Genomic DNA, 13,605 nt, shown 5'->3' on the forward strand with positions numbered 1-13,605 from the left:
TTATACTATGTAGTGCTTTTAAATGCTTCCATTTCTCAGTTGTTGTCTGCACATATACCCCCTCCATCCCCCTCCCTCATTTCTCCTGATTCTTTTATAATCAGTTTCCTTGTTTTATACTGAAAATCACAAATGAGAGCTGGGATTAGTGAAGTGTGCTTTAAAACCAGGAAGCTCTATCAGGAAATACAATCTGTCCTCCACAGACACAATATCTGTGGAAACGAAACAAAAATTTCTTTACTGAATCAACACTAACCACAGCATAGCCTGCATGGGGGAAGCAGACACACATTATCACAAAGGCTAAGGAGCATAAAACCACTGAGCCTGCAGTTGCAGGGTCATAAAATCCTGTTTTCTATTTGAAAAGCATTTAATGCTGGACATTTTGAATGCCTCATCTCAGAGAAAGCCTGGGTACAAGGGACTGAATAATTACGACTTGCAAAAGATGGGGAGTCATCATGTCAGAGAAAGCAGATGGTCTCCCCACCACTCCAATACCCCAAATCCAAACAAACTCAGTGCATTTTGACAATCTGACAGTCGGTAGAGAAAAAATCATTCCACTCTTAATTCTAAACAGAAGCAAGGACCTTAAGATGAACACAGGGCTCTTGCATGAACTAAAGTGTAAATTCCCATCCCCACTGGGTTGAGGGGATGGGACCAGACTGGCCACCCAGAGTGTGTCGTATCTATTGGTACTAAATAGAGCTTAACGAAATATTCTAAATGATCGCAGAGTTCAGGCTCATTAGAGGCAGTATATCACTTTCCTGAGGAGAGTAGTTGGAGGATGCTATTTAGAATGCCTGTGAATTCTTTGGTGCATGGGAAAGGTGTCCTAAAATATTATTAAAATTACCACCTGGAATATGTGTCAAATCAACAAGATGATTCCATGTTTAAGTTGGTTAAATACATGAGGACAACATATGTGAGAGCATCAATTATACACAAGTTGGTAGATTTTTAAAATTTCTCCTTTTGACAAGTAGTCAACTTCTTAGAGATATTTCTCAACATTCAAATAGAGAATTAGGGCTATTATCCAGAGAATTTGGGTTCAAATTCTTGTTCCACATGGGGAAAAATTATGAATTAATTGAGCTGTACTGGAAAAGAATGAGGATGAGAAAACATGGTGCTCAATTTGTCCTTCTGGAACTGTGTCTTCAGATTTAAAGATGTGCGCTTCCATTTTCTGACATGGAAAGGAAATAATAATATTTGTTTCACCTACAGCTATTAAAATAATGCATATAAAACAAGGAAGTAAAACTTTTGGTAAAAGAACAAAATTGCTATACATTGTCAAATGTACTCAGACCTACTATTAGGCTCCTTTTTCTTATCTCTCACCTGCTTCCTAGGCAAAGTCACCCATGTCTGCAGCCTCAGCTGCCATAAAGGTGCTGAGAAATTCTGAGGCCTTTTCTAAGAAAGACCTCTTTTTAAATACAAATATTCTCCAGAGCCTCCCCTCAATTTTAGCATCCTCACCCCTACACGTGCACAGGTCTCTCAACTTGCCAGGCCACTGCCACTCTTACCCATGATAAGAGGGAGAGGGGGAAGGGAAAAAGTCATCACTGTAAACACTAAATACAGTTTCATTTTATTTTACTTTTGTTCACTTTTTTATTTTATTTTACTATTTTATTTTATTTTATTATTCTCTAGAGGCAAAGATTTTACATCACCTTTCAAGATGAAGGTAAAACAAACATCATATTCTCAAATGAAGAATGAAGCAGAATTTGTTCTGCATTTATTGTAAAATAGTGCCTTCATTCTGGGCCGAGTTGTATCACTGAACATTTGTTTTTTACCTTGAGAAGGGTGTTCATTTTCTGGGCCCAGATGCTATTCAGGAAAGACCTCAAAAATCTCTCTCTCTTGAAAGTAAGTTGACACGAGACTGTGGCAAAGTCGTGGGAGTGGAGAGTCTGGCCTGGGGATCAGGGCAGCAGCCATACTGAACTCTATCCAACCTGTTTACCAAGGCATCTCTTTCCACTTGAGTCTAAGATGGAATGTTTTCATTTCTTCCAAGCATTGCCTCAAAGTGTGCTAAGTTGAATCCCCTCCTCCTCTTTTCTACCTTTTAACAACATCCTGGGACGATTCTAACACTTTACAGTGATTTCAAATATTAAAACTGGTCAGTCCATATGAAAAGCTCCATCTCTTACCTGATTCTAAATGTTTTCGTCTGCTACTACTGACTCGAGGACTGGCTGGCACTTTTCACTTCTTTGCCATTGTCCTTCTTTTAATGACTACCTCCTCAAGAATTAGGGACAAGGACAAAGCAATGGAGGGTAAGGGCAAATGTTCCTTATCATCCTGGGCCTAATTTTAATCCTTTTCTGCTGATGTCCTCTACTTTTCTGCCTAACTTTGACCCATCATTGATGATGGCCTCTGTGTATCTGGTGTCCATGCTGTTCAGACTCCTGGGACCCATGTGTTCAAAGCAAGTGCCCACAGATCAATCAGGACACTAGCCAAGCTGAATGCTGTACCTGCCCCAGGTTCCCACTTGCTTCTTGAAACTTAGGAGTGTCTGTTCAGAGGACAGCTCCGCTGAATGGGCTTCAAGCCAGACACCTCAACTCTTGCTTCCACAGTGTTCTACACTGTCCACTTGACCAGAGCTAACTCACCTTTGCCAAGCCAACTGGTATGAGTCAAGGTTGCTAAATTCACCCTCTGCCTGCCTGCCTCCCCTCTCCAGTTTACTTTTCTTTTACTGAGGTGGATAGATTAGCAATTTGACTACCTATAAAGACATCCAACACAGAAGTGGGATCCAGTCCCCCTTTTTCACCAGTATCTCTCATGTCTTCATCAGAAATTTTCTTGGGCCTCCATGCACACACTCCTCATAAAAACAGTGACTCTCTCCTCATCACAGAGCTCCCTTCCACAGTCTGGGCTTCATCCTCAGTTGTTAGTGGCTTTTTTTAGTCTGTGGTTTTCTTAGTACATTTTTGTTTTCATGTGCATAAAGTACTTACATCTCGCATCAATTCTTTGGAGCCTGCACTCTGATACCCCTTACTTCCTCTATAATCCAATATCCATAAAGCAGTCAGAGAAGGTCCCTTAAATTACACCATAACATCCAGCAAAATCGGGGGTTCCACCACTACTCAGAGGAATGCCACTTTAATTCTTCAGTTTTTATATTCTAATTATGTCTATATCTACATCTCTCTATCTAGTCTTTATCTATATTATTTTTCAATTTGTTTATTCTGTGCAGTTTGCTTTCTCACCTCAAGTTCTCCCTCCTGGACTGTACTCTTCCCAGAACATCTGCCCACCATTATCACGATTATTACCATTTCCCCTTAGCCATGCCATCTAGCTCCAGCCAGGGGAAAGTGCTCATTGGCAGCTAGGGATTAATGACCAATGCCTGCCTTCGTCCCATTCATTGGGAAGTTTTCAGGTGAAACGACATTCTTTAAGGTGCTTCTCTGTCTCTGTGATTAAGTTAGTTTGCCCCCTTTGCCCTTTTATAACTCTCATCATACTTGAAATTACTTGCTCACTGACTATGTTCTCTGTTAAATTATATGGTTCTTGAGGACAGGGGTCAATCTCATGTATCTATCTTGTTCACTGGTATATCCTTAGTACCTAATGCATTTCCCTAACAGCTACTTATTTATTAAGTAAATTGATAAATGTATGGAGAATGGAAACACTGTCATTAATTTTTATTAGATTTAGCAAATGATTGTTCAACCCTTCATTTGAATCTGCCCTTGGAGCTGTGAGGAACCTTATCGACTCTATCCTTCTCCACCTCTATTGATTCGTCTGCATTTTCTTGGTTTGTATCTAGTCAGAGTTTGTTTGAGATTGCCACTGTATCCTCATTTCTATCTGTACTAAAGAGGTCTGTGAAAACACATATTTTTTAAATCAACAAAAAGTTGCATATGTTTTTAAACTAGGTAACTTTGAAATCAACATTTTTAAAATGAAACAGTGCTTCAAGCTCCAAATGTCTTGTACATCTTAATTTCAACACTGCCTACATTGCATTCTTTTGTTTTAATGTTTATTTACTTATTTTGAGAGAGTTGCAGGAGGAGCAGAGAGAAAGGGAGAGAGAGAATCCTGAGAAGGCTCCACACTCAGTGCGGAGCCCAACCAGGGCTCAATCTAACAAACTGGAGATCATGATCTGAGCCGAAATCAAGAGTCAGATGCTCAAATGACTGAGCCAACAGCCACCTCTATGGGGCATTCTTAAGTGCTGTTTCCAGGAGCATTAAGTGGCCAAATCTAAAATCAATCATTGCCTCTAAGAAAAATCTTAGGTTTTAAGTTTTCTTCATATGTGTGCCTGTTCAGTTTTTAATGTCTACTTATAATGAAACAGCATTTTTCTAATTGCTTCTCACTTAAAACAATGAGAGATTAAAGAATGCTGACCCTCAGCATACTTATGCAGGAGAAACGTTGGCAATGCTCAACCACCTTCCATCTGATTCCCCATCACAGTAGGCTTACATCTAGACCCCACCACTGACATAACCTCTGGCATAGTTAGTGCATCCTTCCACATCCTGTCATATTCCTTTGCCTTCTATTTTCCTTTGGCATTCTTACTTAGCTAACCTGTCTGTTAATGGTACAACGCCAAATCCTACTACTGAGGAGACTCTCAGAGGCCAGATACATCATTCTCCTTATTTTATAGATCAGAGACCCAAGATCCGAGGACAATGTGATTCTCCTGTAGATCACAACTAGTCAAGGTAAGAGTCCAGGCTAGCATTATGAGGACTCTTTCTACTATAAAATATGTGCATATTAAGCAAAGTATTCTGGAAGTAATCTACCATATTTGTTATCTAACTAAAGTGCAGATTAAAATGGAAGGATTTGGAGGTGCCTGGGTGACTCAGCCAGTTAAGCATCAGACTCTTAATTCTGGCTCAGGTGATGATCTCACAGTGGTGAGATCAAGTCCTGTGTCCGGCTCTGTGCTGAGAGCTCAGAGTCTGTTTCAGATTCTGTCTGTCTCTCTTTCTCTCTCTCAAAATAAATAAACAAACATTTAAAATGGAAGGATTTGAAACATTTTAGCTTGGATACTCAAATCTTTAAACGCAGTAAATCAAGTGTGTGTGTGTGTGTGTGTGTGTATGCAAACTGAGGACCAGAAATGGGGAAAACACCCAATTATAAAAATATTTGTAGGGGCACCTGGCTGGCTCAGTCAGTGGAGCATAGAACTGTTGATCTCAGCCTCCTGAGTTCAAGCCCCATGTTGGGTGTAGAGCTTACTTTAAGAAAAAAAAAAATTCTTAGTACAACAATTTCAGGTAAATCAGACAGATTTTCAAAAAAATAAAATAAATCTTTCACCCCACTCAATTTTGTTTCTGTCTGTTGTGTTTTCGGTTTAACTTCAAAGTGTTCAATCCCCCTGCCCTCACGTGGTCTTCAGAGAAGCCACGAGAAGGCAGCAGCAGCTTCTCCCCGCCTCGTCTCGTGTGCAGCTGCAGTCCTACAATAGTAATCATCCCCTAACTGTCAGACAAATCCCTCCTCCCAGAAATGGTAGCTGGGAGTATTTCTCTGAAGTTTTCTGGTAGTGGTCAGCTGCTGTCACTAAGGATTAACTGGTCTCCGAATAACCAGAAGCATAAATCAAAGTAGGAGCAGAGAAGACAGATCCTCCTCACCAAGTCTAGGAAGGAAAGGAAAGGCATCCTGGCGCCCCTTTCATCTTCTCAGCCACACCCACACGTGGAGAGTCGGCTGCATTAGCACAGTCATCTTCAAAGGCAAAGGACAGCAAAGCAAGAGGGGAGAAAAAAAAAAGAAAAAAATCTTAATGACTAATTGGCAAACCATCTGTCTGTATGTGTTATCTCCCTATGTTACCTTCACAATTTTCCTTTTTAAGTTCTCATTGATCTAAGCCTGAAGACATTAATGTGTGTAATATATTCTGGTCTGCTCATCAACAAAGTCATCCTAGTGTGTCAGGGTGGGGCAAGCCCGTAGTCCCAAACCCTAGCTTACCAATAAAGAAGACTAAGGCCCAAAAGTGTAGGTGACTTGGCCAGAATCCTGTACCTCTTTGGAGAGAGAGCCAGGGCTAGAAATTCCATATTCTGTTTCCTTCTTCCTACAGACTTCTTGCCAGGATAATGTCTTCTTAAAGAATTATCTTCCCTTTGCTATATGCTATTTTGTGTGCCTTTCCCACCTTCTTCAGAGTGGGAGGCTTTGTTTCTATCTTCTTCCAACAAAACTTGCAATTAGAAATTGTTTTACATCTGTCTTTCACCACTTAAGATGAATGAGAATCCCCACACCACCCTCCCTGAGGGCGTGTTCATGTTCAGCCACATATTCTGAGTTCTGGAAATGGAAAAAAATTGTTCTTGTTAAAGGATTTGACATCAGGGCAGATTGTGGCAAGGGGCAGGCTGTTTTTTGCCACTCTCGTCTCTGAGCTACTAACATCTACTATTAGTAATAACAAAGTGCACACGTCACTTCCCCTTTCAGAAAACCATGTGGGGAATTGATTAATAATTGTAAGATGGGGAAATTCCATTCCAAAAGGTGATAACATGGAAAAACCCCTCTAGTTTAGAGGAGTGTTCACCAATGTCACGTAGAGTATTCCTACTTTTCCAGAGGAGGCAATGAAAGGTTTCTCTATTTCTCTGTCTCTTTTTTAAAATCTGAATAAATGCATCTTCAGTGTCATTGCTGTTGTCTGCATTTCAGGGTCTCTCTACTCTGCCTCAGACCTCCTGGGGACTCAGAAGAGGGAACATCTGTTTGTCTGTTTTACTCCCTTTTGCAGAACCTGCTAAATAGGGAAGAAGCTAAATTTTTAATGTTCCCGAAGCTCTGTGTGTGAAACGATGATATTGGGTTGCAATTGAAGAAGAGTTTTAAGACAGGCAATTTTATACCAACTTACATAATGCATGCCAAAGTGTGAGGCTGTTATGGAATCGCATCTGCAATTGTGAGCTGCATAATACAGCAATAGTATTTGAATATTATCAGATTGTAAATGGTGGAAATGCGGTATTAAGTGTTTGTGAGGAGTGAATTATGCCCTATTATATCACAGAGACCCTGGGAGCAGTGGAAGCAGCCGGTGAATGGCGGGTTTCTCTGATTTATTAACAGGGTTAGTTGACTGGGATTATGCTTATTTTTATGTGAGGCACCATTATCAGTTCTGAGGCTCTCCTCTAAAGAGGACACACACAGCGAGGAGGGATAATAGTCGCATGCCTCCCCTCCTGCATGCCACAGCACCTGGAACATCAGCAATATTTGACTTTCTTTGGAAGGAAGTAAGAAACCTAGAGAAATACATAAAGGATGAAAACAAATCTCCACAAACTAGCGAGAGAGTTTGGGGAAAGCTGGAGATGTGGAGAAGGAAGGCTCAGGAGGCACATGATCACAGACTGCAAATACCTTCGAGGTAGCATTATAAATGAAGGGTTGAAATTATTCACAGTCTCAGATGATGGCAGGAGTAGGTGCAATGGCCTGAAGCTAAGGAAGAAGCAGCTTGGACCAGATAATAAGAAAAGTTCATAGCAGTTAGAATGACAGAGCAGAGAAATAGGTTCCCAAGAGTCACGGCAGATATTCAAGGAATGAGTTAGGTAAGACATAGCAGGACTGATGGGGTAAAGAGAGTCGAATGGATGCAACAAGTGGGGTTGGGTGCTCCTATTTCTGGAGATATTGGTGAAAGAGAAAATGCAAAAAATTTCCCCACTGAATGCTGTTTTATCAATATTCCTAACAAAATCTTTATTCTTATGTGCCAATGTCACGTTGAAGAGGCAAAACCTACAACCCAAGTATTGCCAGCTGGAAAGTCTCGATTAACAAACATGATGACCTTTCATTCCCCTACAAGCATTCCCATCCTTGACTTTGAAACCCTTCCAGGAAGCTGGAGGGGTTAAAGTAGTCTGATGGGTTAGAGAAAGCTTATTGAAAGAGATGAGCTCTAAAGGACAGGGGATTTAAGGTACATTTTTTTATTATTTATTCATTATTTGTAACATGATCACTCAAAACAGGATTTATGTTTGTAGTTGAGGATTTAAATAAGGAGAAGGAAGGAAGATTATTGTTCTAGCTGGGCATGCCTCCTGATTTTCCAATGGTCTCCCAGTGAATTCAGCGATAAATAGCAATAATTGTATCCAAGAAGCCACTATTAGGTTGATTAGGTTGTAGCGTTGAAACATCAATCCTTAAGGGTTGGTGGCTGTTTTCAATTGACAATTAGAAGGAATCATTATACCAACAAGTGATATGAACAAGAAAGTTTTAGAAATGTCCCCTTATCACTATGTACAGTGTTAAATCTAATCGCTACTCTGCAAATCCAAGAGGGCAGATGGTGCCAATAGCACAGCCTCCTTTTCTGTCACCAGTTCATAGCATCATTAGAAAATGAATCCACAGCTATACTGGTGGGGTAACTTCATTGGATGAGGAACCACGAATAATACATAAAATATGGAAAGCAACCTGAGCCAGACTATAGACTGCTACAAAAAAATTGAAATAGCTTTAAAAATGTGGTGTCAGGATCAGATCGGGACCAAAACAATTGCAGAGGAATTCATTTGGGTGGCACCGTTCAGAACTTCTGCATCTCTCCTTACCCTCAAACTTTTGGCCAGGCAGTCAACACCAGTGGTGCCTGGGCCCAGACAACCACAATAAATGTGAGCTCACAGGGCAGAAAGCAAGACAATAGCTGAGTGGCTGCTAAAGCTCTGGGTGAATAGGGTAATCCCACACCTAGACCACCTTTCTTCACTGTAACTCTATTCAGACATCAGGATAAACCACAGGGCTGTGACATGGCCCATAGCCCACACAGTCCATGCAAACAGACATAGCATTAGTGGAAAAATAACAGCGGATCCTAAGACAAAGATAAACATACAGCCAAGCATAACCTGGGGAGAGCCACATCAAGAAAGAAAGGCAGAAAACACAGCAAATAGAAGAATATATACTAACAGAAATAGTGCATAAAACAAACAAGATAGTAAAGGAGATACTATATATATCTCTGAGAAACACAAGAGGATATTATGACTACTTTTTAAATTTTTTTTTTTCAACGTTTATTTATTTTTGGGACAGAGAGAGACAGAGCATGAACGGAGGAGGGGCAGAGAGAGAGGGAGACACAGAATCGGAAACAGGCTCCAGGCTCTGAGCCATCAGCCCAGAGCCTGACACAGGGCTCGAACTCACGGACTGCGAGATCGTGACCTGGCTGAAGTCGGACGCTTAACCGACTGCGCCACCCAGGCGCCCCTATGACTACTTTTTAAAGAAAAAGATTTAATTTGAAAACTTGGAAACTGAAAATTTAATTCTTGAAGAAAAAATGTGAAAAGTTGAAAAGTGGACTATTCATATGCTAAAAAGGAAAATATTTTGCAGCAAGGTGGAATTGAGTTTTCCCCACTCCAATGGAGTATAAAAGGACCAACACATAAAAGCACATAGGAAGAAATTTGGACATGTGTTCAATACTGTTCCAGGAAAAGATCAAAGGAAAATGGAGGGGAAATAGGCAAAGACAAAAATTTTTTAATTTCACAGGACTGAAGAAAAGATGTGTTTCCAGATTGAAAGAGCCCACCACATACTGTGTGACCAAAACAAAAACAAAGAAAAGACTGCACATAGAAATATTGTGAAATTCTAAACATCCAAAGATAAACAGAATGCCCCTGAGGTGTCTTAAGAAAAAGAAAAAACATAAATGGGATTTCAAACAAAGCAACATAGCTTGACCTCAGAATCTCATCAGTAACACTGGATGCATGAAGTCCATTTTCCACAAGATTCTTAGAGAAAATTATGTTGAACACTATTATTAATTTTTTAGCACAGAATAAAGACATTTTCAGATTTTTTTAGGACATGGATATTCCAGTGTCCATAATTCAAGTCTGAAAGAATTACCAGATCATACATTCCAACAAGTAAAATAGATGAATCCTAGAGAAAAAAATGGAGCTTAAGCAACAGCAGTGAGCAAAGAAATCAATAAAATGTATTGCTAAGTGTAAATGAGCACTAATTATAAAATATTAACCTAAAAATGGCATATGATATTGATGTTAGGTAACATACATCACTATATATGTAGCAGAAAGTGCAGCAGAAAGTGACACACTAAGGAACAGTATTTCAGGGTTTTTTTTCTTTTTTCTTTTTTAAGGGCTTAAATATGGTCTCATTTCTCCTGTTCTGAGCATGAGCTAATAGGGAGACCCTTCCTTCTCTGACACCTGTTGCAGGTATCATTCCATTTCACTTTTTTTAGGTATTTCATGTGCTCCTCTTTATATGCACTGTAGCACACGATTGATTGATTATAAGCTCCTTCAGGAAGATAATAATCAATTTATTAATTTAATGGGCAACAGCCAGCATTACTATATATACAGATAATAAGTATAATAGTAATAATAATTATTATTATTATATAATAGGTAATAACTAGCTTTTTGGAGGTGCTAGTTATATAAAGGATATAGTACAATTTTCTGTGTTGGCTAGTGCTGGAGAATCAGAAGGCACAGATGATTTTACCAAACCAAGAACCATATGAACAAGTTGGGGTTTTATAAAATAATTTGGTGCAGAGGAAAAGAGATTACTTAATGGTACAACCCCCCCCCCCCCCCCGGCAAAAAACACACACACACACAAAACAAACAAAAAAAACAGCTGTCTGTCCCCATTATCTGGGAGAATTGTCTGTCACAGAGACTCGTACACAAAAACCTAGGCCTTATGAAAAATCCCAACTCTACCAGAAAACACTCTCAACTTTCAACTGCCACAAGAGCCCCTTGAAAATATCTGACGCAGAATAAATTCACTTCCTTCAGTAAAGGTAATAAAGAGAAACAAACACAAGACTGACAGAAAGACATGACAAGGAAAATAGGAAAAGGTAACTAGCAAAAAACACAGTTGCCAAGTGTAGTTAAAAATGAAAACCAAACATTTCACCGTCAATGAAGAAAGACACAATGTCCAACTCTGCTTTGAAACAAATAATTAAAATAATAACACATTAAGGAACGGATGGGGAAAGTACGGGATGGATATTATGAGCTAAAATAGTTCAGGAAGTAAGTAGAATTCAAAAAAATCACAGAAATGTAGGGCACCTGGGTGGCTCAGTCAGTTGAGCATTTGACTTCAGCTCCAGTTATGATCTTGTGTTTTGTGAGTTTGAGCCCTTCATTGGGCTCTGTGCTGACAGCTTGGAGCCTGGAGCCTACTTTGGATTCTGTGTTTCCCTCTCTCTCTTCCCCTCCCCAACTCGCACTCTCTCTCACTCTCTCCCTCTCTCTCACTCTCTCCCTCTCTCTCTCAAAAATAAACATTAAAAAATGAAAAAAAAAAAGAAAAATTACATAATGTAGGCAAAATAGAAAGGAACACAAATGTAGTAATATCCACAGGATATAGAGATGGAAAATACAAGCAAAATAAAATAGAAATTAAAAAAAAAGAATTTATAAGGAAAAAAGACATTAAATGGAGATTCAACCTACATACATTTGGAGTCCTTAGAAGAAAAATAAAAAACAAAAAAATTCATAAAAATAAAATATTGAAATATGTAACCCAAGAAAATTATCATTTAGTTGAAAAATAATAATTTCTTAAGCCATACAGAGAAAGACAGATACCATATGTTTTCACTCTTATGTGGATCCTGAGAAACTTACCAGAAGTCCATGGGGGAGGGGAAGGAAAAAAAAAAAAAAAAGGTTAGAGTAGGAGAGAGCCAAAGCATAAGAGACTCTTAAAAACTGAGAACAAACTGAGGGTTGATGGGGGGTGGGAGGGAGGGGGGGTGGGTGATGGGTATTGAGGAGGGCACCTTTTGGGATGAGCACTGGGTGTTGTATGGAAACCAATTTGACAATACATTTCATATATTGAAAAAAATAATAATAATTATTTCTACATCTTAAAAGATATAGCCTGCATCAGTGAGTAATCAGAATGACCAAGTTTGAAACATATCATAGTAAAGGCACACAACTTAGACTATGGAAAAAGAATCCTAGGGAATCATGAGAAATAAGCAATTGACTTATGATAAGTAGAAACAAAGAAGCAAGAAAGGCGGGCCATAAGTTTTCCACAGCTACTGTCGATACAAGAAGACAGTGGGACCAAACATACCAATTCTTTGAAGCTAGAAAGTAACCTAAGGATTCCATACCTAGATCAAAGGTCAATCAATTTTAACATCAAGAAACAAATGGTTTGTAACATGCAAGAATTAAGGAAAGATCATCTAATGTGAACTTCAGGATTCTACTTCAATGACAGAGTCAATTAAGATATCACTAGGAAGCCTGTAGCAAAAGTATTGGCCATGTAGGAAGCCTATGGTTAAGTGGGGACCTACAACTGAAACAAATCTGAGAATGGGGTGATGGAACAAAAAACAAAGCTTTATGTGTGAAAATACCACAACTACACAAATAACACAAATTAAAAAAAAAAAGGTAGTAGTTGGGAGACAGAATCATATCAATTGAAGTAAAAAGCTTATCTAAAATACAAAAATAGATGCTAATCAAGAAAATAGAATTAGAGAGATTTGCAGATGAGGAGAGATGCCCATAGTGAATATTTAATAGACTGGTACTTTGAAGTTAATATAAAGATAACAAGAAAAAAATACAATTTTTCTTAAATTCTATAATTCCTTAAATATCTAAATCATGAACACATTTTTTAAAATAGCATGGGAGGGGTGCCTGGGTTGCTTTCAGTTAAGTGACCCACTCTTGGTTTCAGCTCTCACAATTTGTGGAGTTCAAGCCCTGCATTGGGCTCTGTGCTGATAGTGTGGAGACTGCTTGGGATCCTCTCTCTCCCTCTCTCTCTCTGCCCCTCCCCTGCTCACACTTCCTCACACTCTCTCTTTCTCTCTTAAAATACATAAACTTTAAAAAATAAAATAGCATAAGAAACTACACAAAAGGTTATATAAAGATAAATACTAAGGCCATAAATGTATATCTTATCAATAAATTCAAATTAGTTAAACTTACCTTTCATTTTTTTAAGTTTATTTATTTTTGAGAGAGAGAGGGAGAGAGGGAGAGAATGAGCAGATCAGGGGAGTGGCAGAGAGAGAGGGAGAGAGAGGATCCCAAGAAGGCTCCACACTGTCTGCATGGAGCCCAACACTAGGCTCAAAATCACAAACTGTGAGATCACGACATGAGCTGAGATCAAGAGTCAAACGATTAACCAATTGAGCCACGCAGGCACCCCTAAATTCACCTTTAAAAAGAAAATGACTTTTATCTGTGATCATTTGATTACAAAGCAAAATCCCAGCACCATAATAATAGATGCAGACACAGAGAGACACAGACCATGAATGGGGGAGGAGCAGAGAGGGAGATGCAGAATCCAAAGCAGGCTCCAGTCTCTGAGCTGTCAGCACAGAGGCTGATGTGGGGCTCAAACCCACGAACTGTGAGATCATGA

The sequence above is a fragment of the Prionailurus bengalensis genome, chromosome D3 (assembly GCF_016509475.1).
Source record: "Prionailurus bengalensis isolate Pbe53 chromosome D3, Fcat_Pben_1.1_paternal_pri, whole genome shotgun sequence".
Taxonomy (NCBI): Eukaryota; Metazoa; Chordata; class Mammalia; order Carnivora; family Felidae; genus Prionailurus; species Prionailurus bengalensis.